Source organism: Elephas maximus, chromosome 24, assembly GCF_024166365.1.
Source record: "Elephas maximus indicus isolate mEleMax1 chromosome 24, mEleMax1 primary haplotype, whole genome shotgun sequence".
Taxonomy (NCBI): Eukaryota; Metazoa; Chordata; class Mammalia; order Proboscidea; family Elephantidae; genus Elephas; species Elephas maximus.
This window is the reverse complement of record NC_064842.1, coordinates 31,461,663-31,489,657: the sequence shown is the minus strand read 5'-3', so window position 1 is coordinate 31,489,657 and position 27,995 is coordinate 31,461,663. Positions and strand designations below refer to the sequence as shown.

General features: G+C 39.5%; 1 protein-coding gene across 2 annotated transcripts in view; it reads right to left on the bottom strand.

The window, feature by feature from the left end:
* The window catches only part of PCNX2 (pecanex 2), a 360,390-nt gene that overhangs the window by 47,292 nt on the left and 285,103 nt on the right, over positions 1 to 27,995 (bottom strand). The gene's annotated exons all lie outside the window — the stretch shown is intronic.

Here is a 27,995-nt window from a genome sequence, read left to right as displayed (position 1 = left end):
ACACTAAACAATGCCCGCAAATAGGTCACAATCTTATATTCATTAACCCTCTTATTCATTCATATTCAATCTGATTTTTATCTCTTCCCTTGCGTTTTTTTTTTTCCATCAGGTCAGAAATGATCTCGTGGTGGTCCTGGACACCAGTGGTTGAAATGCAGGGTGGTTCCATATAGCCTTATGTTTCCTCTTCCAGAAACATGAGGTCATGATGGAGCAGATAGGAGGCATAAAGGAAGGTGGCATGTGGGAGGTGTCAGGCAGCAACTAGGTACCTGTCAAAGCATTACCAGGAGAAGTGCCCTGGAAGAACCTCCTCTGACACACCCCAGGGGTACAGTACCTTACTTCACACTACAGGAATCAGGGTTTTGGGTGAGTTGAGTATACTTCCAAAGGAGTTAACTCCAGAAAATGATAAAACAGTGGGTGTAAGCAGCCTTTGAAAATGGAACACATTTTTTCTTCAACATTTTTATTAATGATTTTAAGTAACATACATGTAGGAGGCTAATGACATGAGGATATTGGCACTAGTTAATACCATCTTGAATGTAGGTATCTAAACTGTGTGATTATTTAGATAATGTGATTTAAAATTATCTCAGCAGGCTGGGATCATGGACAGAATCTAATATACAGTGATGTATTGCTTAACGTCCACCACACATTCTGTAAAATAGGATGCTATGAGATTTGGACGTTGTGGAACACCATATCATATACAGGCAGTCCCCGGGTTATCATTGTCTGACTCATGGACAACTTGTAAGTAAGAATGGAGTGCCATAAAGCCTATTATATTAAAAATTTGAGTTAAATCCATACATTGTTCATAATAACATATGCACACACTGCTTTGTGATCCTCAGGAAAACACTGCATGGTTTGAAAGTGTTTAAGTGTCATGTCTGCTACATCCTGTTCTCTGATTGGGATCTCTGAACTCTGTTATAACCTTATGGGACCTCAGATGTATATGCAGCTGGACGTTGCCCGAACGGATGTTAGTTGATGCATGACTGTACTGGAAATTAAATGGAATATCCTGCACCTAGGTTCAAAAAACCAACTACATAATTTAGGATAGGAATATATAGTACCATGTTTGATAAATGATTTCATAGTTTCATTGATTTATGAGCCAAAAGTAAGATAATACATAAAACTGAATGTAATTTAGACAGCATCAATAGGAATATAATGTTCAAAACAAATGATAGCTTTGGTTATAATATGCTTGATATTATTCCTCTATCTGTTACACATAAAAAGTCATTGATAAAATGAAATAAAGCTTGCAGAGCTGAGTAAGTTACACTTTTTAGATTACGTCTTTCTTACAAAAATAATAGATTAGTATCAATTTGAACAAGATTATAAAGATTATTAATTGCACATCAAGAAAGCTGCAGGGTTGTAAAAAAACTCAATATTATATTAGTGAGTTACTGACAATCTAGGGATTTTTACTCCAGAGAAAAGAAGACTTTAGGGGAAATTGTGGTTGCCTTCAACAACTATCTGAAAGGCTTTCTATGGAAATATGAACTGGATATCCTGTGTGGTTCCAGAAAGCATCATTATGACCAATGGGAGAAGGTTTCAGAGTACAGAGTTTATTATAACAAATTATCATTTTAACAGCTGGAAGTTCAGTAATGAAATGGACTGCCATGAGAGGATAAGAGGATGAGGAAAGAATAGATGGTGAAAAAACAGAAGTAAAATGTGCTAATGGCCATAGGTACAAACCACTGAAACTATAATTCATAGTGAAGAGAAGAACAGAAATAGAAGAGAAGCTAGGGAGGAAATCAGGATCAACTGAAGTTTTTGTCATTACTGTAGTGGTAGTGGTGGTGGTGGTTTGTATATTTTTCATGTAGTTGAGTCCTAAGCAAACTTGCTGACAGAAGGAAAGGAGCTAGCATTAAAAAAAAAAAAAAAAAAATTGGATAAAATCAGAGTCCCAGAGGACAAATGAATTGCGTAGCTTAGAAATAGCAAAAAGAAAAGACAGATGTAGAGGTGTAGATGAGAAAGCTCATACTGGAAAATGAAGTAGTCACTCAAAGGGAAAGTAGGGGAAATGGAGTTGGGAAGGAGAAGAAAATCAGGAAGCGGTAGGAAAAGAAAGCGAGTATGTGTCCCCAAGAAGTTTCATTTCAAGAGACGCTCGCTTCACTGTGGAGCTGCATTAAGAAATTATTTGCCAAGAGTCACTATTGAGTTGATTTACAATGACTTATGGGTGTAGGATACCATCTCAATTTCAGTTCAATAGGAGAATATTATGGCAGTCAGCAGATTTTGAAGAACGGTAGTACTTAGAAGTTATTTAACCTTGATCAAGTTTTTATCTTGGTCGAAGCTTGTTTCTTCATCTGTAAAATGGGCTGTTGTAAGGATTAAATAAAAGGACATACTTAAAGTGATTATTAACCACTCAATAAAAGGTCATTTTTACTACTATTTTGACTTATATTGTAAGCCCCACAAAGGCAGGGCCAGGAAAGTAGAAACTCAGTGAATAATAGACAAACGAGTTAATAAATAAATTACTTCATTCACCAAATATTGAGTGCCTATTTCTGTCCTACAGGGTTGCTATGTGTGGGAATCAACTCGATGGCAGTGATTTTGGTTTGGTTTTGAGATTATATGTTAAACACTGTTCTATGCACTGGGGATTTAGCAGTGAAAAAATACAAAAATTCTTGTCCCAGGGTAGCTAATAAGATTAGGTTGAATAATACAGACAATAAACAAATAAGAAAAATATAAAATATGTCAGACGGTAAAAATTTAAAAAAAAAGGCAAAAGAGGATATGGAATGCTCGGTGGGGGTAGCTATTTTAAATAGGGGGGCCTGAGAAGATTTCACTGATAAGGGATGTTTAAGCAGAGATCTGAGGAGGTGTATGAACAATCTATGATGATGACTGAGAGAAGAATATTCCAGGTCGATGGAACACCAAATCCAAAGGCCTCGGGATGGGTGCTTGCTCGTCATATTCCCAGAAGAGCAAGAAAATCCTTAAGTTTGTCGCTCAGTAAGCAAGCAGGAAAGTGAAAGGAGATAAAAAGGTAGTAGGGAGAGATCCTCCTAGAAATAAGTTGGGGAACCGTTGCATGCATGGTTTTAGCTTAGGAGAAATGTGGTCTGACTTACGTTTTAGCTAAGGATCATTCTGACTGCTGCCTGGAGAATGGATTGTAGAGGGAGCAAGAGTGGGCATCTGGATATCAGTTACAAGGCTACTAGATCAACCCAGATAAGAGATAATGGTGATTTGGACCAAGGTGGTTGAAGGAAGTGGTGAGAAATTTTTAGATTCTGGACATATTTGAAGGTAAGGCTGACAGGATTTGCTCACCAATATGGATGTGGGCTATTGAGAAGTGAAGAATGATTCCAAGGTTTCTGACCTGAGCAAAGATGAAGAATGAAGTTACTATTTACAGAGAAAAGGAAGATTGCAAGAGGAACAGGCTTTGGGTTAGGAAAAAAAAAAAAAAAAAGGTTAGAGTGAAGGGAAAATCAGGAATTTGCTTTTATACATATTAAATTTGTTGTTGTTAGGCGCTGTTGAGTCGATTTGAGGTGTCTATTATTTATGAAAATGGAGATGTCAAGTAGGCAGTTCGATTAAGAAATTTGAAGCTCAGGAGAGAGGTCCTGGCTAGGGACTTACAAAACCTTGGAGAAATATCAGCATATAGAGGATATTTAGAGTTATTTTTTTTTTTTATGGTGAGAGTACAGGGAGCATAAGAGATCTGAAAAATGCACCCTGGGCATTCCAGCATTTAGAGGTTGGGGAAAGTGAGGAGATACCAGCAAAAGAGATTGAGAAAAAGTGGCTAGTGGTGTCAAAATAAAACCTGAAAGGCAAGTGGGAAAAGGGAAGAGGGAACATCAACTATGTCAAATGATGCTTATAGGTCAAGCTGCATGAGGAATAAAAATGAACTGTCGAATTTGACAACGTGAAGATGAGTGGTAACCTCTGCAAGAGACGTCGTGGTGGAATTGTGGGTGGGGTGGGAGAAGCCGGATTGAAGTGAATTCAAGACAGAGTGGGAAAACAGGAAACAGAGAGTGCATGCAGGCATTGTTTGTGAGGAGTTTTTAAGATCTTTCTGTCTTATTTATTTATTTTTTTTGTGCCCATTATGCAGGCTAGGACCTCCAGTACAATGTTTAATAGTGATAAGAGTAGGTATCTTTGCCTTGTTCCTGATCTTAGGGGGAGAAAGTATTCAGTCTTTTAGCACTTTGTATTAGTTGTAGGATTTTCATAGTTGTTTATTATCAAGAGGAGAAAGTTTTCTTTTATTCTACTTTTCTAAGAACTTCCCTTAAAGTCAGGAATAGGTATTATATTTTATCCTCATGCTATCCTCAATAGATATTTTTTACCACATCTATTGAGATGATAATATAGTTTTCCTATTTATTCTGTTAATATAATAAATTACACTGCTTAATTTTCAAATATTAAACTAACCTTTCATTTTGGGGATAAAAATCATAGGTTTATATATTGTCGAATTTGATTTTTTAATATCTCATTAAGAATATTTGCATGTATATTCATGTAAGTTCTTTCCTTTCCTTGGATGTTTTTGTTTGGCTTAAGCATTCAGCTTATACTGGTTTTAAAAAATGAGTTGGGAAGTGTTTTCTATTGTCTGCAATTAAGTAAGATTTGATAGTAATTCTTGCTTAAATGTCTAATAGAATTCAGTAGTTAAGATAAATAGGTTTTTAATTTTCATTGTGTCTAGTTTTTGTTTTTAACTATAAATTCAATTTCTTTAACAGATAGACTGCTACTTAGATTTTGTTTCTTCTGGTGTCAGTTTTCAAAAGTTGTATTTTTCAATGAATTTTTAATTTCATCTAACTTCTTGGCATGAAATTATTTATAAAATTCCCTTATCACTTTTTAAAATGTCTGTAGGATCTCTCATGGTGCTCCCCCTTTAATTCCAGATATTGGTAGTTTCTGTCTTCTCCCTTTTTTTATTGGTCAGTTTGGCTGAATATATATCAATTTTTATTGATACATCCAAAAAACCAAAGTACGATGTTGTCGTTAGGTACTGTTGAATTGATTCCAACTCATAGCGACCCTACGCACAACAGGATGAAACTGCCCATTCCTGTGCCATTCTTACTATGCTTGTGCCCATTGTTGCAGCCACTGAGTCAATCCATTTTGTTGAGGGTCTTCCTCTTTTTCGCTGACCCTCTACTTTACCAAGCATAATGTCCTTTTCCAGTGACTGATCCCTCCTGATAACATGTCCAACGTATGTGAGACATACTCTTACCATCTTTGCTTCTAAGGAGCATTCTGGTTGTACTTCCTCCAAGACAGATTTGTTTGTTCTTTTGGCAGTCCGCGGTATATTCAATATTCTTCGCCAACACCACAATTCAAAGGCATCAATTCTTCTTCAGTCTTCCCTTATTCATTGTCCAGCTTTCACATGCATATGAGGCAATTGAAAACACCATGGCTTGGGTCAGGCGCACCTTAGTCTTCAAGGTGACATCTTTGCTTTTCAACACTTTAAAGAGGTTTTCTGCAGCTGATTTTCCCAATGCAATGGGTATTTTGATTTCTTGACTGCTGCTTCCATGGGTGTTGATTGTGGATCCAAGTAAAATGAAATCCTTGGCAACTTCAATCTTTTCTCCATTTATCATGATGTTGCTCATTGGTCCAGTTGTGAGGATTTTTTTCTTTATGTGAGGTGTAATCCATACTGAAGGCTGTGGTCTTTGGCCTTCACCAGTAAGTGCTTCAAGTCTTCTTTACTTTCAGCAAGCAAGGTTGTGTCATCTACATAACACAGGTTGTTAATGAGTTTTCCTCCAGTCCTGATGTCCTGTTCTTCATATAGTCCAGTTTCTCGCATTATTTGCTCAGCACGCAGATCGAATAGGTGTGGTGAAAGGATACAACCCTGACACACACCTTTCCTGACTTTAAACCATGTAGTATCTCTTGTTCTGTTAGAACAACTGCCTCTTGATCCACATACAGATTACTCATGTGCACAATTAAATGTTCTGGAATTCTCATTCTCCGCAATGTAATCCATATTGTGGATTATTACGGTCCACACAGTCGAATGCCTTAGCATAGTCAATAAAACACAGGTAAACATGTTTCTGGTATCCTCTGCTTTCAGCCAGGATCTGTCTGACATCAGCAATGATATCCCTGATTCCATGTTCTCTTCTAAGTCCAGCTTGAATTTCTGGCCGTTCCCTGTCAATATACCGCTGCAGCGGCTTGAATGATCTTCAGCAAAATTTTGCTTGCATGTGATATTAATGATATTGTTCAATAATTTCCACATTTGTTTGGATCACCTTTCTTGGTAATAGGGATAAATATGGGTCTCTTCTAGTCAGCTGGTCAGTTACCTGTCTTCCAAATTTCTTGGCATAGATGAGTGAGTACCTCCAGCACTGCATCCAATTGTTGAAACATCTCAGTTGGTATTCTGTCAATTCCCAGAGCCTTGCTTTTCACCAATGCCTTCAGTGCAGCCTGGACTTCTTCCTTCAGTACCATCAGTTCCTGATCATAAATTATCTCCTGAAATGGTTGAATGTCGACCAGTTCTTTTTCGTATAGTGACTCTGTGTTTTCCTTCCATCTTCTTTTGATGCTTCTTGAGTTGTTTAATATTTTCCCCACAGAAACCTTCAGTACTGCAACTCCAGGCTTGAATTTTTTCTTCAGTTCTTTCAGCTTGAGAAATACTGAGAGTGTTCTTCCCTTTTGGTTTTCTGTCTCCAGGTCTTTGAATATGTCATTATAATACTTTACTTTGTCTTTCCGAGCCACCCTTTAAAATCTTCTGTTCAGCTCTTTTACTTCATCATTTTTTCCTTTTGCTTTAGCTACTCGACGTTTCGGAGTCTCTTCTAACATCAGTTTAGGTCTTTTCTTTCTCCCCTGTCTTTTTAATAACTTCTTGTTTTCTTCATGTATGATGTCCTTCATGTCATTCCACAACTCGTCTGGTCTTAGTCATTAGTGTTCAATGCGTCAAATCTATTCTTGAGATGGTCTCTAAATTCAGGTGGGATATACACAAGGTCGTACTTTGGCTCTGGGGGACTTGTTCTAATTTTCTTATGTTTCGTCTTGAATTTGTGTATAAGTAATTGATGGTCTGATCTGCAGTCAGCCCCTGGCCTTGTTCTGACTGATGATATTGGGCTTTTCCATTGTCACTTTCCACAGATACAGTCAATGTAATTCCTGTGTACTCCATCTGGTGTGGTCCATGTGTACTCCATCTGGTGTGGTCCATGTGTATAGTCACCGTTTATGTTGGTGAAAAAAAGGTATTTGGAACGAATTTGGTCTTGTGAAATTCAATCATGCAATCTCCAGCATCATTTCTATCACCAAGGCCATATTTTCCAACTACTGATCCTTATTCTTTGTTTCCAACTTTCAAATTCCAATCACCAGTAATTATCAGTGCATCCAGATTGCATGTTTGATCAATTTCAGACTGCAGAAGTTGGTAAAAATCAATTTCTTCATCTTTGGCCTTAGTGGGCAGTGTGTAAATTTGCATAATAGTCGTATTAACTGGTCTTCCTTGTAGGTGTATGGATATTATCCTATCACTGATGGTGCTGTATTTCAGGATTGATCTTGAAATGTTCTTTTTGATGATGAATGCAATGCCGTTCCTCTTCAAGTTGTTGTTCACAGCATAGTAGACCACATGATTGTCCAATTCAAAGTGACCAGTACCAGTCCATTTCAGCTCACTAATGCCTAGGATATCAATGTTTATGTATTCCATTTCATTTTTGATGATTTTCCAGTTTTCCTAGATTCATACTTCATACATTCCAGGTTCCAATTATTAATGGATGTTTAGAGATATTTCTTCTCATTTTGAGTGGTGCCACATCAGCAAATGAAGGTCCCAAAAGCTTGACTCTTCATGTCATTAAGGCAGCTCTTCTCCAGTTGCATTTCGAGTGCTTTCCAACCTGAGGGGCTCATCTTCCAGCACTATATCAGACAATGTTCTGCTGCTATTCATAAGGTTTTCACTGGCTAATGCTTTTCAGAAGTAGACTGCCGGGTCCGTCTTCCTAGTCTGTCTTAGTCTGGAAGCTCAGCTGAAACCTGTCCTCCATGAGTGACCCTGCTGGTATCTGAGTACTGGTGGCATAGCTTCCAGCATTACAGCAACACACAAGCCCCCACGGTATGACAAACTGACAGATGCATCAGTTCATTGATTTTTCTCTATTTTCTAGTCAATAGATGTGCTGCTCTTTATTATTTTCTTTCCTGTACTTGTTTCGGATTTAACTTCATTTTATTTTTATAGTTTCTTGAGGTTGAAGCTTAAGTCAGGAATTGGCAAAATTTTCCAGCAAAGGGTCAGAGAGTAAAGAATTTATGCTTTGTGGGCCACATACAGTCTCTGTTGCTGCTGCTCTTCCACCTTTCTTCTGGCTTTTGCTGATGCTGCTTTTTCATCTCCTCCTGCTTTTCTCTCTCTCTTATGTAACCCTTTAACAATGTAAAAGTCATTCATACCTCATAGGCCATAGTTTGCCAACCTTAGATTATTGATTTTAAATCTTTCTGTTTTGTTAATATAATCACTTAGAGCTGTAAAATTTCCCCTAAGCATTTCATTAGTTGTAGCCCACAAATTTTTATATGCTGTGTTTTTATTTTTATTTAGTTCAATTATTTTATAATTCAGCTAATTATTTCTTCCTTGACTCATGGGCAATTTAGAAGTGCGCTCCTTATTTTCCAAATATTTGAGAATTTTCTTGAAATCGACTTTTGTTAGTTTCAAATTTAATTCCAGTGTTGTCAGAGGACAAACACTGTGTTATTCCAGTCTGCTGAAATTTATTGAGACTTGTTTTACGGCACAGCATATGGTCTGTCATGGTGAATGTTCCCTGTGCTCTTGAAAAGGATCTGTACTCTTCTGTAGCTAGGTTGAGTAGTCTATAAATGTCAGTTAGGTTAAAATGGTTGATGGTGTCGTTCATATATTCTATATACTTACTGATACATTTCTGTGCTTTTCTGTTAATGAGAATGAAATGTTTAAGTCTCCAACTACAGTAAAACCTGTGAGAATGGGAACCTATCAGAGAAGGAAAACTAAAATATTGTCCTCTAAAATAAGCAATAGTAAAGTGGTACGTAAGACTGCACACCATCAAAGGCTGAATAATTGTGAGACCCAGAAAAACAAGGCAGACTTGTTGAGCTCCGCTCTCACAGGTTTCCTCTATAGTTGTATATCTGTTTTTCCTTTTAATTCTGTCAGTTTTTGCTTCTTGTGCTCTATTTTTTTTTTTTTTTTACACATTTAGGTCTGTTAGGTCTTCTTGATGAACTAACTATTCAATCATTATGAAATATCCTTCTTTATTTTGGCAATATACGTCATCTTGAAATCCGATATTAATACAGCTAATCCAGCTTTCTTATAGTTAGGCTTTCACAAGGGATATAATTTTCTATCCTTTTACTTTACCTATCCATGTCTTTATAAATATAAATACATCTCTGTAAACAACATATAGTTAGGTTTTTTAAAAAAAATCTAATTTGATAACTTCTGCCTTTTAATTGCAGTGATTAGTTCATCTATATTTAATATGATTATTTATATGACTAGGTGTAAGTCTGTAACCCTGGTGGTGCAGTGGTTAAGAGCCACAGCTGCTAACCAAAAGGTCACCCGTTGGAATCTACCAGCCACTCCGTGGAAACCCTATGGAGCAGCTCCACTCCTTCCGATAGGGTCGCCATGAGTTGGAATCAACTCAACGGCAACGGGCTTGATTTTTGGTTAGGTGTAAGTCTACCATCTTGCCATTTGCTTTCAATATGTCCAGCTTTTTCTTCAATGTCTTTAATTCTTTCCAGTCTTGTTTTGTGTTAAATAACATTTAGTATTTTATTTTATGTCCTTTACCAACTTTTTATCTGCAACTGTTTTTGTTTTGTTTTGTTTTGTTGTGGTTTCTCTAGGGAATTGCAATCTTCACTCTTACCGTACCACAGTCTACCATGGATTAAATTCATGCCAATTCCCTTATAATGTAAGACCCTCACAATGTTATATTTATCCCCTTGTGTCCTTTGTGTTTTTATTGCCATATAGTTTACTTCAACATATATTTTAAGCCACATAGTATATTTTCATTATTTTTGCTTTAAACAATTTCTTTTAAAGAAATTTTTAAAAGAAAAATGTTATCTTTACTCGTTTATTTGCCATTTCTGGTAATCTTCATTCTTTTGTATAGAGTGAAGTGTTCATCTGGTATCATTTTCCTTCAGCCTGAAGAACTTCCTTTAATATTTCTTATAGTACGAGTAGCTGATGATAAACTATCTCAGCTTTTGTTTATCTGCAAATGTCTTAATTTAGCCATAATTTTTGTTTTTAAAAAAATTCTGTTGAGTTTTTGGTGAAAGTTTACACAGCAAATTAGGTTCCCATTTAATAATTTCTATATGTATTGTTCAATGACATTAGTTAGATTTTTCACATTGTGTCAACATTCTCATTATTTCCTTCTTGGTTGCTCTAATTCCATCAATCCATGTTGCCTGCCCCACCCCCACCCCCAACCTTCTCATCTTTGCTGTAGGGTAGATGTTGACCATTTGGTCTCATATAAATGATCTTTTTTTTTTTTTTTTTTTAAGGAGCTAGTACTCATGGGTGATATTATTTATTTTATGAGCTAATCTGTTATTTAGCTGAAAGGTGACCTCAGGGAGTAGTTCCAGTTCAAAATTTTACTTTTACACCCACTTCCACCTGAAGTAACTTTTTCTGGGATTCCATATCATTGCTCACAGTGCCTAGTATTTAGTACGTGCTAAAAAAAAAAAAAAAAGGTGGTTTGGAAACCCTGGTGGTATAGCAGTTAAGTGCTTCAGCTGCTAACCAAAAGGTCAGCAGTTCAAATCCACCAGGCACTCCTTGGAAACTCTACGGGGCAGTTCTACTCTGTCCTATAGGGTAGCTATGAGCTGGAATCAACTTGACGACAACGGGTTAACAGGAAAAAGGTGGTTCCGACTTATAGTGACCCCATAGGACAGAGTAGAACTGCCCCGTAGAGTTTCCAAGAAATGGCTGATAGATTCAAACTGCTGACCTTTTGGTTACAGCCTGAGCTCTTAACCACTGTGCCACCAGGGCTCCAAAAACATGGTTGGTGGAATGGCTGAATGAATAGCTGATCAAGTGAAAGACTTCTTATCCAGCTTACTGTATGCACAGACAACAAATACCCTATTGAATGAATCCATAGCAGTTGCAATGTACTGTATAAAGAGGGAAATAAAGAAAGGCAATATTTAGACTGAGCCTCTTTATAGAACCCATAAGTGAGATGCTTATAATAGACCAGAGATGGAAAACTATGGCCTTCAAATAATAATGAACACATAGGGCTGTTAGGATAAAAGTCTATGAAATAGGAGTCAAGACCTGGATGTGGAAAAGCATGCAGGTTTTGTAAAAAAGTGACACAATGAAGGACTGGTCTCAGAGTTTATAATTCCATTTATCTTTCTCCAAGATCTCACTGCTTTGGGTCTTAGCTGAAAGAATACTTCTTAAAAATTTCAAGAGCCTCTTATCTCATTCTTCAATATAAAAATTTTCTTTCTGCTGGTGAAGAGGTATAGAAATACATAGCTGGGCTGTAAACAGTGAGTAATTCAAAGGGTGTGCTCTCTGATTGATGACCATGATCTCCTGACTGATGGGCTCACTGGTCCCTAGGACCACAGGCACTAGACTCCAGTGGTGGGGGACCATCTCACCCCACAGCAACAGCACACTAACAAACTTTGATTTGCTATAAGTTAATAATATAATTTAGGAAGAAACTCTCTTCCAATGGAAAAAGTTACTTCTCAGAAATAGGCTACGCAAAGAAGAAGCATAAAAGAGGATTTTCACCACAAAGAGACTGGCAAAAGTGATTAAATAGTGGAAACCCTGGTGGCATAGTAGTTAAGAGCTATGTCTGCTAACCAAAACGTTGGCAGTTTGAATCCACCAGGTGCTCCTTGGAAACCCTAAGGGGCAGTTGTATTCTGTCCTATAGGGTTGCTATGAGTCAGAGTCAACTCGACGACAATGGGTTTGGTTTGTTTGGTTTGGGTAAATAGCATGCGTCAAAAATCTGGAGTGTTCATCAACAAATGAATGGATAAACAAAGTGTGGTAGATACGTGTAATAGAATATAATTCAGCAACAAAAAGAAACAAAGTTCTGATATATGTTACGATATGGATGAACACTGCAAAGATTATGCTGAATGAAAAACATCAGATACAAAAGGACGACTACTGTAGGATTCCACTTACATGAAATGTCTAGCATAGCCAAATGCAAAAAGGCAAAGGTTTATTAGCCGTTACCAGGGCTGAGGGAAGGGAGATGTGGGAATTATTGCTGAAGGGGGACTGAGTTTCTGTTTGGGGTGATGAAAAACTTTTGGAAATGGTGATGGTTGCACAACGTGGTGAATGTGATTAATGAATTTATGTTACTGAATTGTTTGCTAAAAAAAAATGGTTAAAATTACAAATTTTGTGTTATACCTATTTTACCACAGTAATTTTACTTACTTATTGTTTTAAAATCCAAATTTCTTTCCAATTTTCCCCTCCTTCATTCATCCAGCTATAGCATTAATCATGTTAGGCTGAAAGCTAGGACTTTTTATTGTTTCTGTTTTCTTACATCAAGCAAACTGAGAGGGGAGTGTGTGTGTGTGTGTGTGTGTGTGTGTGTGTGTGTGTGTGTGAGTGTGCGTCTGTGTGCATGAGAAGACAGAGACTTCAGATTTCTAACCATCCAAGTGAAATGAGTTGTTAACACAAAAGAGCAAGACAAATTAATTCATTTTTGCATTAATGAAATGACAACTGAGGAAACAGGGTTTGCCATGAAGAACTGTTTAGCCTTGATAGAGACTTCATAACTGCCAATGGTTTAAAACACACAGGTTGCAGGGGAGGGGTCTCAGGTTACCTCATAAACAAAAGATTTAGACTTCAGGATCACACAGTAAAAGAATATGAAAGTAACAAAACCCAATAATTTCTAAAAATACCCTAATTTTGCCATTCAAATGAAAATCAAGACCCAAGTTCTCAGTGAGGCAGACACAGTGTAGAGCATATTCCTTCCAAAGGGGGTAGTGGGGGCCCATGGGCTCCCCACAGTGACTTTTCACAGCACCTGAAGAGATGAATGCTGAGTAGGAGTGGCCCACTCCTTCTGGTATTTCCAAAACCAAGTCTTGGCACCTTTTATATCACTGTGTTCTCATGATCTAAGCCAATGGGACACAGAGGCATTCAATAATGTTTTTTGAACTAATTTCTGAGAGACTCTTAGAGTCCTTTAGTTCTGATAGATGAGACTGCCTAATTAAAGCTGTGGAAATTTAATGTTTGAACTGAATGAATATCTAGTAGATTCCAGAAGTCTTGTACCACACAGGATCTCTATAGGCTTCCTGTGTGTGATCAAAATGTGGGACAGTCACAGCTGCTGTGACTCCACAGCCCTCTCAACCACCAGGCACTTTCTCCTCCCTGTTCTTTTGTCTCCAAAGGAGCAAGCTCTGCTCTGCTTTGAATACTTTTTTCATACCTACCAGTGCTGGCACAGCCTGGCTGATTTATTCCCACCTGATTCCAAAGGAATTGAGTCAATCTAATAAAGACATACACGATGCAGAGCAAATGAAAACATTAAGTGGAAATGAGGGTAAGAAAAATGTGATGAAGCTCAAAGGCCTGTCATGGTCCTAAGTGCATTCTATGATGTCTTACACATTTGCTAAAGTTGGGCCATAGATTTAGCTCTGGGCTTTCTAGCAGCCAATGCAGAAAGAAAATATGAATGGTTTCTTATGTTCTTCAGACAAAAGCAAAATAACTGCTGGGAAGGATGATAGCTGTTACTGGCAAAGACACCAGAGAGATGATATCCCCAGTATCCTCAAGAAGAGCACATTATGCCAGATGGCAAACAACATCCTGAATGACATTGCACCGTAAATACAGCCACAAGGTCAGCAAGCTACATTTAATATTTCATAATGTACAGTGATAGAATACGGCCAAAGTGCAACAAAGAAAAAGCATTTCTATAGGTGGCTAAAACAATTCCTTTTGAGGTATGTGATTCTCCAGAGATCTGGAGTAACACATTAAGACTCTTGAGGAATGGAAGAATCTCATACCTTTCAGGAAATCATTGATATGTATAATCCTCTCTAACTGATTTTGATGAATAGTGTATATTGCATGGCAATGAATTTTAATGTATTTTCCCTGACAAACATGGGAGTGTGGATATTCAGTGCGGCTGGTTATGTGCAGATGTATCTGCTTTGATGGTCAGCCAAGCTGGAGGTAGAGCTGACATTCTATTGGAAGAGATGGGAAGCCAAAGGGGAGGACAGACGGCTGAACAGAAGGTTATTAATTCCACCAGAACCCATCAGTCATTGTGACAACCAAACGTCAGCCAAAAGTGCCTGTTCTATTCCAGAATAGCCCCTTTGGGAGAGACACCTTCCTGGCTGAGAAGTCAAGCTAGAGAAAGGAGCCTTGAAGGGGTGATGAGACTCAGGCAGGTCGGCTGGTTTGGAGTCCTACCACAAGGGGCCTTGATTTCCTATAGAGGCCTTTGAACCTACTTCTGCAGGTAATAGGCGGGCAACAGGAATTCTAAGTCCCAAGAAGACATGAGAAAAGCTGCACTTAAGAAAGATTCCCCTACAGCCATAGAGGGTCAAGGCGGAATGGGACTGGTGATGGAAATCAGCCCCACAGTCCCATTCCAGGTAAAAAGTAAGGGGTCTGGAACTACGGCGCAGGCTGCTTACCACAAGATAAGAGGATGTGATGGAGACCATGGGGACATGACTTGAAGGGGACTTCAAAAGAACACTTTAAAAATGGTCCCTGCAGGGGAAAAGCTGCATTTAAAGAAAACATGGGCTTGCTTTATAATCTTCCAGCAAAAACATACATATTAAAGCGAAAATGCACAACACATTTTAAAACTTGAGCCTCTTGGCCCTTCAGTTTTCCTCCTTATCTGATGAGGATACTTTGAGTAAGGACTCAAAGAACCTGAATAACAGAAAATCCAAAACGCTGTCAACGTGATTATGCTTAGTGTTATTCAATATTAACGTTTTAAAATAACTTTATAGACATTTATTTGAGCTAAGGTTTAAAATGGCCACGACCTTCATCAACCCAGCATGCCAGGCACCGGGTGGGTGCTTTACCTATAACAATGGAGCAGTGAAGTCTATATGGAGGAAGAAAAGGAGGAAATGGGGGTTACCCATAAAATACAATCAGTGCCTGACAGATGGAGTTGGCTATGCTTAGGCAGTCTAGCCAGTGTTTGACCCCAACTCATGGTGACTCCATGTGTGTCAGAATGGAACTGTTCTGCATACGGTTTTCATGGCTGATTTTTCAGAATAGGTTGCCAGGCCTTTCTTTTGAGGCACCTATGGGTGTACTCAAACTTGCAGCCTTTCAGTTAGCTGCCAAGCATATTAAACATTTACACCATCCAGGGAGTCTGGCTTATAGGCACACACTTCGGTATGTGTGTTCTGGGTTGTTATATAAAATGTATTTCCTTCTGAGGTCACCATCAAGATGCTTTGAGAAACACTGGCTCAGACAGCTCCTGACTGCATGGAGCCCAGAAAGAGGAGGCTATGAGGTCTGGGTCCAGGAGCATTTGGACCTTGCATGCCCAGAGTCACAACCCATGTGGGGTACTAGATGTGAGACATGACTCAGCCCAGCAAACTCTCATTTGGGGAGACAGGTACCATGGTAGCCACTTTTAATACCACACCATCCCTAGACATGAACTCAGGGAGAGGACATCCAAAAAATATCCCTTAGGGCTAGAGATTTAAACTAATGGGGCCTCTTGCCAGCTGATTATATCAAGGGCTATTCTGTGGCCAAAGGAAATAATTTCAGCGAAGACTTCAAAGAGTTTTTGAATGACTGTCGTTTTCAAGAAGGTCGTAGTGGGGTTTTCCCAAACTTTTCCCACAGTTTTTGTGTTGTAGAGATGCCATTTTCAGCCCTTCTCCAGCCTGACTGGTTCTCTGGACAGAATCTTAGACATTGAGCATGAAGAAGCATTCAGGTCATCCATCCCCAGCTTCTCCTTTGGAGGAGACCTTGTCACTGGTGTCATCAGATTTAATTTCTGGGCAGATGTAATTATTATAACAATTTTGTATTTCAAGGAGCCTCAATTGCTTTAAGATCTATCCGATAGGAATAAAATTCTTGCAGAGATTTCAATATGTTAAAGGGTATATTTTTCTAGCCATTCAATTTTTAAATAATGTATTTAAAACTTCTTATTCTATTTTTAAAAGCTAGAATTTATAATAAATGGTCCTCGAGGGGAAGATAAAAATGATATTGTTTACTTATCAAAATAAATCAAGCTATATCCTCCTATTGGCTGTTGGTTGTTGAATTTTGATTCTGAAGAATAGAGCTTTCCCTGCCATTGAAAGGCCTCATCCTCCAGATTCCCACCTCCCTGAAGCCATCAGGGGCACAGAAAGGCCTCCCATTGTAGGAATAGCAACTGCATCATCATCTCATAGCCACCAAGCTGTCCCATGGCACTTTTTATTTCCTAATTGCTAAAACCCTTCGATAAGCATCCCCTTTAAAATAATCTTAAAGATAGGGAGAATGAGTGCCAAGAGTTTATGAATTCAAGGGATTTATCTTGGTTTTCCTCCACGTGTCTGTCAGTTTGTCTTACTGTGAGGGCTTGTGTGTTGCTGTGATGCTGGAAGCTATGCCACCAGTATTCAGATACCAGCAGGGTCACCCATGGAGGACAGGTTTCAGTTGAGCTTCCAGACTAAGACAGACTAGGAAGAGGGACCCAGCAGTCTACTTCTGAAAAGCATTAGCCAGTGATAACCTTATGAATAGCAGCAAAACACTGTCTGATATAGTGCTGGAAGATGAGCTCCCCAGGATGGAAGGCACTCAAAAGATGACTGGGGAAGAGCTGCCTCCTCAAAGTAGAGTCAACCTTAATAACATGGATGGGGTCGAGCGTTCGGGACCTTCATTTGCTGATGTGGCACCACTCAAATGAGAAGAAACATCTCTAAACATCCATTAATAATTGGAACCTGGAATGTACAAAGTATGAATCTAGGAAAATTGGAAATGGTCAAAAATGAAATGGAACACATAAACATTGATATCCTAGGCATTAGTGAGCTGAAATGGACTGGTATTGACCATTTCGAATCAGACATTCACATAGTCTACTACTATGCTGGGAATGACAACTTGAAGAGGAGTGGTGTTGCATTCATCGTCAAAAGACCATTTCAAGATCTACCCTGAAGTACAACGCTGTCAGTGATAGGATAATACCCATACGCCTACAAGGAAGTATTATACAAATTTACGCACCAACCACTAAGGCCAAAGATGAAGAAATAGAAGAGTTTTACCAGCTGCTGCAGTCCAAAATTGATTGAACATGAAATCAAGATACATTGATAATTACTGGTGATTGGAATGAGAAAGTTGGAAATGAAGAAGGATCAGTAGTTGAAAAATATGGCCTTAGTGATAGAAACAATGCTTGAGATCAAATGATAGAATTTTGTAAGACCAACGACTTGTTCATTGCAAATACCTTCTTTCATGGTGACTATACACATGGACCTTGCCAGATGGAACACACAGAAATCAAATTGACTACATCTGTGGAAAGGGAAGTGGAAAAGCTCAATATCATCAGTCAGAACAAGGCCAGGGGATGACTGTGGAACAGATCATCAATTGCTCATATGCAAGTTCAAGCTGAAACTGAAGAAAATCAGAGCAAGTCCACAAGTGCCAAAATATGACCTTGAGCATATCCCACCTGAATTTAGAGCCTATTTCAAGAATAGATTTGATGCATTGAACACTAGTGACCAAAGACCAGATGAGTTGTGGAATGATATCAAGGACATCATACATGAGGAAAGCAAGAGGTCATCGAAAAGACAGGAAAGAAAGAAAAGATTAAGATGGATGTCAGAAGAGACTCTGAAACTTGCTCATGAATGTTGAGCAGCTAAAGCAAAAGGAAGAAATGATGAAGTAAAAGAACCGAACAGAAGATTTCAAAGGGCAGCTCGAGAAGACAAAGTAAAGAATTATAATGACATGTGCAAAAAGCTGGAGATAGAAAACCAAATGGGAAGAATACACTTGGCGTTTCTCAAGCTGAAAGAACTGAAGAAAAAATTCAAGCCTCAAGTCCAAATAGCAAAGGATTCTATGGGGAAAATACTAAACGATGCAGGAAGCATCAAAAGAAGATGGAAGGAATACACAGTCATTATATCAAAAGGAATTAGTCGATGTTCAACCATTCCAAGAGGTGGCATATGATCAGGAACAGATGGTACTGAAGGAAGAAGTCCAAGCTGCTCTGAAGGCATTGGCGGAAAACAAGGCTCCAGGAATTGACGGAATATCAATTGAGATGTTTCAACTAAGGATGCAGTGGTGGAGATGCTCACTCATCTATGCCAAGAAATATGGAAGACAGCTTCCTAGCCAACTGACTGGAAGAGATCCATATCTATGCCTATTCCCAAGAAAGGTGATCCAACCGAATGCAGAAATTATAGAACAATATCATTAATATCACACACAAACAAAATTTTGCTGCAGATCATTCAAAAACGGCTGCAGCAGTGTATCGACAGGGAACTGCCAGAAATTCAGGCTGGTTTCAGAAGAGGACGTGGAACCAGGGATATCATTGCTGATGTCAGATGGATCCTGGCTGAGAGCAGAGAATACCAGAAGGATGTTTACTTGTGTTTTATTGACTATGCAAAGGCATTCGACTGTGTGGATCATAACAAATTATGAATAACATTGCGAAGAATGGGAATTCCAGAACACTTAATTGTGCTCATGAGGAACCTTTACATAGATCAAGAGGCAGTTGTTGGGACAGAACAAGGGCATACTGATTGGTTTCAACTCAGGAAAGGTGTGTGTCAGGGTTGTATCCTTTCACCATACTTATTCAATCTGTATGCTGAGCAAGTAATTCGAGGAGCTGGACTGTATGAAGAACAGGGCATCAGGATTGGAGGAAGACTCATTAATAACCTGTTTTATGCAGATGACACAACCTTGATTGCTGAAAGTGAAAAGGACTTGAAGTACTTACTAATGAAGATCAAAGATCACAGGCTTCAGTATGGATTATACCTCAACATAAAGAAAACGACCTTCACAACTGGACCAATAAGCAACAGCATGATAAACGGAGAAAAGATTGAAGTTGTCAAGGATTTCATTTTACCTGGATCCACAATCAACTGCCATGGAAGCAGCAGTCAAGAAATCAAACGATGCATTGCATTGCATAAGTTTGCTGCAAAGGACCTCTTTAAAGCGTTGAAAAGCAAAGATGTCACCTTGAAGACTAAGATGCCCCGGACCCAAGCCATAGTATTTTCAATCACATCGTATGAATGTGAAAGTTCGACAATGAATAAGGAAGACTGGAGAACAATTGACTCCTTTGAATTGTGGTGCTGGAGAGGAATATTTAATATACCACGGACTGCCAAAAGAACGAACGCATCTATCTTGGACGAAGTACAACCAGAATGCTCCTTAGAAGCAAGGACGGCAAGACTGCATTTTACATACTTTGGACGTGTTGTCAGGGGGGATCAATCCCTAGAGAAGGACATCATCCTTGTCAAAGTACAGAGTCAATGGAAAGAGCAAGACCCTCAGCGAGGTGGATTGACACAGTGGCTGCAACAATGAGCTCAAGCATAACAACGATTGTAAGGATGGTGCAGGACCAGGCAGTGTTTTGTCCTGTTGTGGGTAGGGTCGCTATGAGTCGGAACCAATTTGACAGCGAAAAAAAAAAAAATTTTTTTTTTTTTAACAACAACTAACAACATCCTGGTTTTAAACCATATTGTGGAGATGCCATTCTCAGCTCTCTCCCAGCCTGACTAAGGTCACAGAGTAGAACTAAAATAAGGAATAGGATTGGATTGGCCTATTTAGCCCCTGAATGAGTTTGGTTCTTTGTCATAATGGGCGATTTCTCCTCCCATGGGCCCAGTTTCCAGCTTCAGCAACACTGATGTGTATTGTCTTTTAAGTAACACAGTGAGAACTAAAAGAAGTGCATTGGCCCAGTGGGCAGTAGAAAATGACTTGCAATGTATTTGATTTTGTGGGCATAGCTGAGATTTATTTATTTGTTTAATTTTTAGCAGTTTTGTATTCCAAGAAGCCTCAATTTCCTTTAAGATCTAATAGAAATAAAAAATTTTTCCTAGGCCTTTTTGACAAGCTTGATTTTAAATGTGGTGCAATCTCTTTAAATTAAATAGCATTGTTTTTCTCAGAGAATTTTTATTTCAAAACATCCTGTATTTGTGCAATACTTGTCAACATAAAAAGTGATTTTTCTGATAGCAGCTCATTTAATCCACACATCAATTTGGCTATGTGGGGGTAATTTCCCCTTTTATAAATAATAGCACTAAGTCTCAAAAGTGACTTGTCCAGTAGAACTGTTGGGTCTTTCGAATTCAAAATCAGTATTTTTACTTTACCACACACTATCAATGAGACTTGACAAATTACAAGTGGTTTCCTGAGTTTGTTTTTTTTCTACCAGGTCATGGGAGAAAATAAAATCAACCAAATGACGCAGTACACATTGTAACACATTCTGGACAGGTTTGAAGCAGAAGTAGTCTTGTAATACGTAATAATTATCACTGTGAACCATTTGATTTTCCCCGTATTTCCACTCATTTACAGATGAGAATACCAATGCACTCAACTTTACTCAGAAGAGTCAGATACTGTCTAATTCAACATTTAATTCAAAGTTGTATTATCTTCCTTTTCTCCCACTAACTTCTTTTTGAGTGTTATATTAAAATGTACAGAGCCTGTTAATGTTCAACAGGAAAGCCCCTTTCTTCCCCACACTTGCTACCTAGATAAGCATGGCTTTGTCTCTTCCATTAACATGTCACCTAATTTGAAATGAAGAAAAAATATGTGTTTAGGCATTCTGCATGGAAAATCTATTATTTTATGGGTGAGGCTTGATCTAAGGGATTTAACAGATTACTCATCTATGTAGACATAAAAACTAAAGACTTGCTAATGACTCATATGTTGCTATAGAGAAGAGAGAATTCTAGATAGTTCCAAGATTAGTGGGAGAGCTCTGGCTCTACATGGATTAGCCAGTTAGGATAAAGGTTGGGGTTGGATTAGCTTCAGATAAGACTAGGTTACAGAGATTTTTTTTTCAAATATCCCCATAGGCCCGTGATTATGGGGTGTTAGCCAAACTCTAAGATGGTTGATAACATTTCATACAGGCAAGAACATAAATCCTATTATTTGATATTTTCCAGACCCGATGTAACATGTAGCTAAATTCTGATAATTGTGCCATAGCTTCCTACAAGAGCCATCCAGCTTTCACCGTTGCTAAGATGTAATTCAAGAAGTTGATCTGCGAAAAGTGTTTTACAGAAGTGGTGCAATATTAACCTTGAGAGGAAATTTTTGGTAAAACTCTTATTTTTGAGTATTAATAACCAAATAGATTCTAAAAAATAGTCATTCTTTTCGTTCACATCCTCTCCTTCCTCCTTCCTTCCCTTCCTTTTCTTCCTCCCTCCCTCCTTTCCTTCACTTCCTTCCTTCCTTCCCTCCTTTCCTTCACTTCCTTCCTTCCTTCCTTCCTTCCTTCCTTCCTTCCTTCCTTCCTTCCTTCCTTCCTTCCTTCCTTCCTTCCTTCCTTCCTTCCTTCCTTCCTTCCTTCCTTCCTCCCTCCCTCCCTCCCTCCCTCCCTTCCCCCCTCCCTCTCTTCCTCCCTTCCTTCCTGGAAAAAGTCAAGGAGCCAGGTTTTGGGGGCCTACAAGCCCATAGAGTCCGGTTTAGCTGATTTTTTTCATATCCTGCAGGGACAAAAAACTGAATATATACACTTTTCAAGAATACAGGGGGAAAAAAAACTGGCTTGGCTTTTCAAATTATTAGTCATAATTTTGTGATCTGGTTTGCTAAAATTCAATACAATTTAAGAATATTTATTGAATGTTCATCATGTGACCATATGGTCTCAATCTCAAAGATTCATGATCTACACATCCACACACCTAAAACAAACACAAACTTTCATTACGACTGTTTTAAATCAAAGAACAAAGAATCTATATTGTTTATGTTTCCTTGTTTGAACTGCTATATAAACCAAAATTGGAAATATTTGATAGCACAGGACTGTATATGCATAAATGTATCAACCACCTCAAGGAAATATGAAGAGATGAATAAGTTAGCAGAGAAAAATGTAGTGACAGAAATCATATAAAAGCCAAATGTACAAATAGCACCATGCGTTTCTGATATCATTTTCCTAGAGGTTTCCAAATCTCCACTTTGTTAAATGGCTCTTTCATATATCCCAAGACCTTCCCTGGAGGCATAGCGGTTAAGAGCTATGGCTGTTAACTCAAAGGTGGGCAGTTCGATGGCAACAGGCTTGGTTTTCTTTTTTTTTTGGTAAAGACATCCCCTAGGAGGATTTCTGGAAAACAGATCTTGCTGTGATAAAAACATAGCAGCCCTGTACTAACGAGGACAACGAAACAGGCGTGAGTGCCTACATGCACAGCTAAATTTATTTCAGCCGCCTCAAACTTGCCATGCATGTTACCTAGCCTTAGATGCTAGGGTTTGCAGCATCAACCCCTGAGAGAATGTTACTCTGCTGCAGTCAAGTCCTTTGCTGTGGGAAGCCCAGAGCTCCCTGCAGTCTGATCTCCATGCCGCTTTACGAATCTTTAAATCACATTTCTGAACCTACATTCACACCATACTCCCACCCACACAAACTCTTGACATGCTTTCAGTGTGCCCTCTAGAACTCAGGATCTGTTCCCCAAATTCTGTTAATAGTGTCTTCTTCTCCTTGGTGCCCAGTGGGAACCTATGTCTCCCTGAGTACCCTGCTTCCCCTATAGCCCTCTCAAGAGGGCTGATTACTTTCACCCCCCTCTCACCACTGGGCCTGGAGACTGGAGAGATGTCCTTGTTTCTCACTGATGCTTCCAGGCCCTTCTCTCACTACAGCCTCAGCCATCCCCCTTGCTGCACTCTTCTTCCACCCCTTTGGGTCACATTCACCCACTCCGTGAAGACTCGGCTCTGGCTCATGGTCCCTCTCTCCAGCACTCCTCCTGTTACCCCTCTTGAGGATTTCAGTTTCCACACAGACCTTCCTTCAATGTCCTGGTCCTGACCTCCCCCCCTCCAATGGTCTCATCTTCCAATCACCCTCAGCCACTCGTTCCCATGGTCATAACCCTAGACCTTGGCCAAAAACTGCACCCCCTGTAGCAGTACCAAACATCCTACTCTCCAGGAACTACTCCTATCTATCCAGCTCATTCCCTCTAATATTTCAACTTCAACTATCATCGTACACTTCTGGATCCATGACTCATTGGTTGTATCATACTTTCATTTGCTTTCTTACTCAGCTTAAATTCCATGGTCAAGCATTATGATAATTATCATACCTTAGGATCCATTCTCAGGTCCCTTGCCCTTATCTGAATTCATGGTACTCACTTGGCTAACCCACAGCCCTGGTGAACTCCTACTCTACCCATTCTGTGACTGCTCTCATGAGCTGAATATGGCTTAGAGAACAACAGGTAGTAACCTTAAGAGGTTTCACTTTAACATCATGATCACCAACCTCAAGTGGACTCTTCATGCCGTCCAACAGTCATACTGTATTTCCTCACTCCATTCATTCTTCCATTCTCATGCCTTCTCTCTAACACCACACCCTATCTGCATCTCAGCCATATGCTCTACCTTCTATCCTGTTACCTGGATGAACTACCTACTCTATCCTTCTAGCCTCATCCCAGCCCTTCAGATTCCTTCACTCACAATTATAGCAAGCCCTTGCATTTCCTTTGCCTGAAGTACTTCCACTCTGCATCCTCACTGTGGTGGTCTTTCTAAAGCCCAATCCTATTACCAGCTGTTGAACTAATACTGAAGTGTGTTGGCCTCCCTGATACGGTCACTGTATTGGCAGGAATTCTACAGCTGCTCAGCTTCTCCTCTGACATCAGCTGTGGTCCCAGGCACTGGGATAACCACCAACAGCACCTCCTCCCTGTGAGGGAATTATACTCAAACTTCAGTAGGGAGAAGTTAAATTTTACCCCAAATATGTCATATGGTGGAAGCATCTCTTGAACTGATAGACTGTCCAAGCTGCAAAGGAACCTAGAAATCACACAGGGGCTCTGATGAAGAAACCGACACTCTGAAAGGCCAAGTCATTTGTGATGCTTTGTTGAATATCCTACATAAAGTGGGCTTTCTTTTTTTCCAACTGTAAAATGGATATGGAGTCTTTAAAAGGCTGTGTAAGTGACAGAAGGCATTATACCCCAGTTACCTAGTGTTTAGCAAATAAACATTTACAGTATAAATTTCAAACAAATACCTGAAAGGAAGAATGAAAGAAGTTTCTTCAAGACAAATGAACAGGCTAAAAAGGAAAAATGATCAAGTAGAAAGAGAAGCTCTCCTGGTTAAAAGATAGACAGTTGTATGGGTTACTTTGGCTCTACTGCTAATTAGCTGTGAGACTCAGCTGTGAGCTTTGCTCACTAGTTCAATGCTGGAAAGGGATGGGGTTGTGGTTGTTCCGAAAGTAGTTGCCATCTTCACATGTAGTGCTCTCTGCTTAGCCCTGAGTTCACACTCTTCTCCCTCTAATGCCCTTTTATTTTTGTTTCCAACCCTGGCCTACCAGCAGCAACATCTACCAGACAGTATTTTCAAGTTGCCTGGCTCCTACTGTAGGCAGCACTATGACTCCTCATTCATTATTCTCCTCTTCTAATAGAAATAGGAGCCCTGGTGGTGCAGTGGCTAAGAGGTATGGCTGCTAACCAAAAGGTTGGCAGTTTGAATCCACCAGCCACTCCTTGGAAACCCTATGGGGCAGTTCTTCTCTCTCCTATAGGGTCGCTATGAGTTGGAATTGACCAGCAAATGGTTTGTTTTTTTTGTAATAGAAATAAGCTAACCCATCAGCCTAGGTCACCTGGCTGACTAAAGCAGAACAGAAATGGATTGAACAGATAATCAGCTATCCCTTTTCCTTTCTTCTGTGTCCACCTACTCAGATGATAGTTAAATAGGACTTACGAACCAACAGATTCCATTTCTTTTTTTTTTTTTTTTAACATTGCTGACCTTCTAAAGTACATCATTTACTGCTTTGACTTAGATTCAAAGCTGATGATTAATCTGTCAACCCTTGAATGATTTCCTTAAAGGCTTAAAGGTACAAGTAGCACTCAAACCCAAGAGCAGGAGCACTACAATCTTGTTTCCTTATGATAACAAGGAAAGAACTTATTTCTGTTCTAAGATGCATGGCCCAAAAGGAATAGAATAGAAAAGTGTGGCTTCCTTATTTGTATTCTTGATGTAGAATTTGTGTTAATCTTTCACACAGTATCAGTCAATGTAAGTAAGATGTGCCATGGTCCTTTTGGTCTAAATTCCTGTTCTATGTTTGGGAAATTATCCCCTGTGCAAGAGACAGGCTAGCTGTTCACCAAACCCTTTTACCTTTTCTCCTGAGCGCCAGCTAGTCAACATTTCCCAGCCTCTTTTATAGTTATGTCAATACTGCCCAAAAGAATATAGGAGGAAATTATGGATTCCAGGTCCAGGCCTGGCCCAGAACAATCTTCCACGCAACGCCCCACTCTGCCAGTTTGCTGCTGAAGCCCTGGTGACCTGGGAAACAGTGTGCTAAGGAAGACAGAGCCTCCATCAGCCAGGGTCCCTGAGGGTGTGGAGAGAAACCATTCCCCACCTCTATCACCTCCACTGACTTACTGTGAGTGCAAAATAAATGTCTATCTTTTCAGCCATGGAAATTTGGGAATTAGCTGTTACAGCAGTTAGCATTAGTTCAACCAGTATACCCACATTATGAGTCTTGGCAGAAGGCAGTGACCACCTCCCACTATAGGATCTAAAAAGTCCAACACTCTTTCCCAGCCTTTCTTACATCTAGAGCACAAACATGTGATCTTGCTTTTGTCAATCAGATATACCCACACCAGACTTTGACTAATGAGCAGGGGTCTTGTGGAACCTTTTCTGGAAAGGAGGTAGTGGCAGGAGCTACCCATCTAGTATCCAGAGGCAGCACTGGTAGTGGCAGCAGCATCTGAGAGCCAGTGCTGTGAGGGCAGTGCTAGTGACTCCTCTTATGGGATCAGTGCTGCAGTGTGACTTTAGACCTGCCTTTTATCTGATAGCTCCAAGCTCACTTTTCCAGCCTTCTCAGGAAGTCTGTACCCTATAGAATATCTTCCAATAAATTCTTTTCTGCTTAAATCACCTAGAGTTGATTTCTGTAGCTTGAAGCTAACAAATAAACAGATGTATGACGTTTTTAGTGAAAGAAAGATAAGTGGACCTTCTTGCCCCATGACCACCATGAGGCTCCCTTCCCCTATGGAATGCTTCTCATTTCCTGAGAAAGAGCCGGCGCCCAAGATGACCCACTCTCTTTTCCACCAACTCTCCAGTTGAACAGCTTACATTTCCACTGATGGTTGTGGTAGACTTCAGGAAAAATCCAGGCACGCCAACACATCTATATTTTGACTGCTTCAGGTTGTGCTGAAGTAGATTTAATATGACTAATACAAAACGTGTTATTTGGGACAATAGGGATTGGGAAAGAAAAATGAAATGCCAAAGAGAAATCTTAGAAAAATACTCAAGTCGGTAAAAGAAAACAAGATTTTCTGGGAATATGGTACCATACGTTACAAGGAGATACAAAACAGAACAGTCATTTTAGGTCAACTGGATTCTTTCAGCAACAAAAGTATAATTTAGATTTTGTCAGGCAATATGCTCTCTTAATGTTCCTGTGTTCCAAACTACAATCAAACGAGGTCAAAGAAAATGTATTGTCCAAGAGGGAGTGGTATGGAAGCAGCTTAGCTGACATTTTTTTATTAAGACATCATTATTATATCAAAGTAATCCTTACAACCAGGTTACATTTCTACTATGGTTGGCAGCAGAGGGAAGGCAAACTAGCAATAACAGAGACACCCTCCTGGGAGGTCTTACCTTATACAACAGTTGCCTCTACCATGTGGATGACCATATCTCTCTCGAGCCTCCTTCCACCTTCCATCTGAGGAAGTTGCAAGTGTCTTTGTTATAGTATTAGCCCCCAATAAAACTGCCTCCCTGTGACCATACCTTGTACAATGTGACATTGTCACTTTTCCCAACAAGAAATGGAGTCTATTTTTCTACCCCCTTGAATCTGAACTATCGTTGCAAGTGGCTTTAACCCACAGAATATGGAGGAAGTAGGAGGGTACCTGTTCCAGAGGCTAGGCCCTAAGAGGCCTTGTAGTGTCTGTGTTCACCCTTTTGGAGCCTTGAGATGACCAACTGTGAAGAAGCCTAGATTACTGGAGAAGGAGAGGCACATGGAGTAGAACCAAGATGCCAGGGTGTTAGCCAGTCCTTAACATGGAATCTTGGACCTCCCAGCTACACAGCTGCACATGTGATCCCAGGTGAGGTCAGTAGAACTACCAGCTAATCCATACAATATTGCTGTTCTTGGTTGCTATCAAGTCAGTTCCGACTCAGAGTGGCCCCATGTATCAGATTCCAACTGCTCTTTAGGGTTTTCAAGACTGTGAATTTT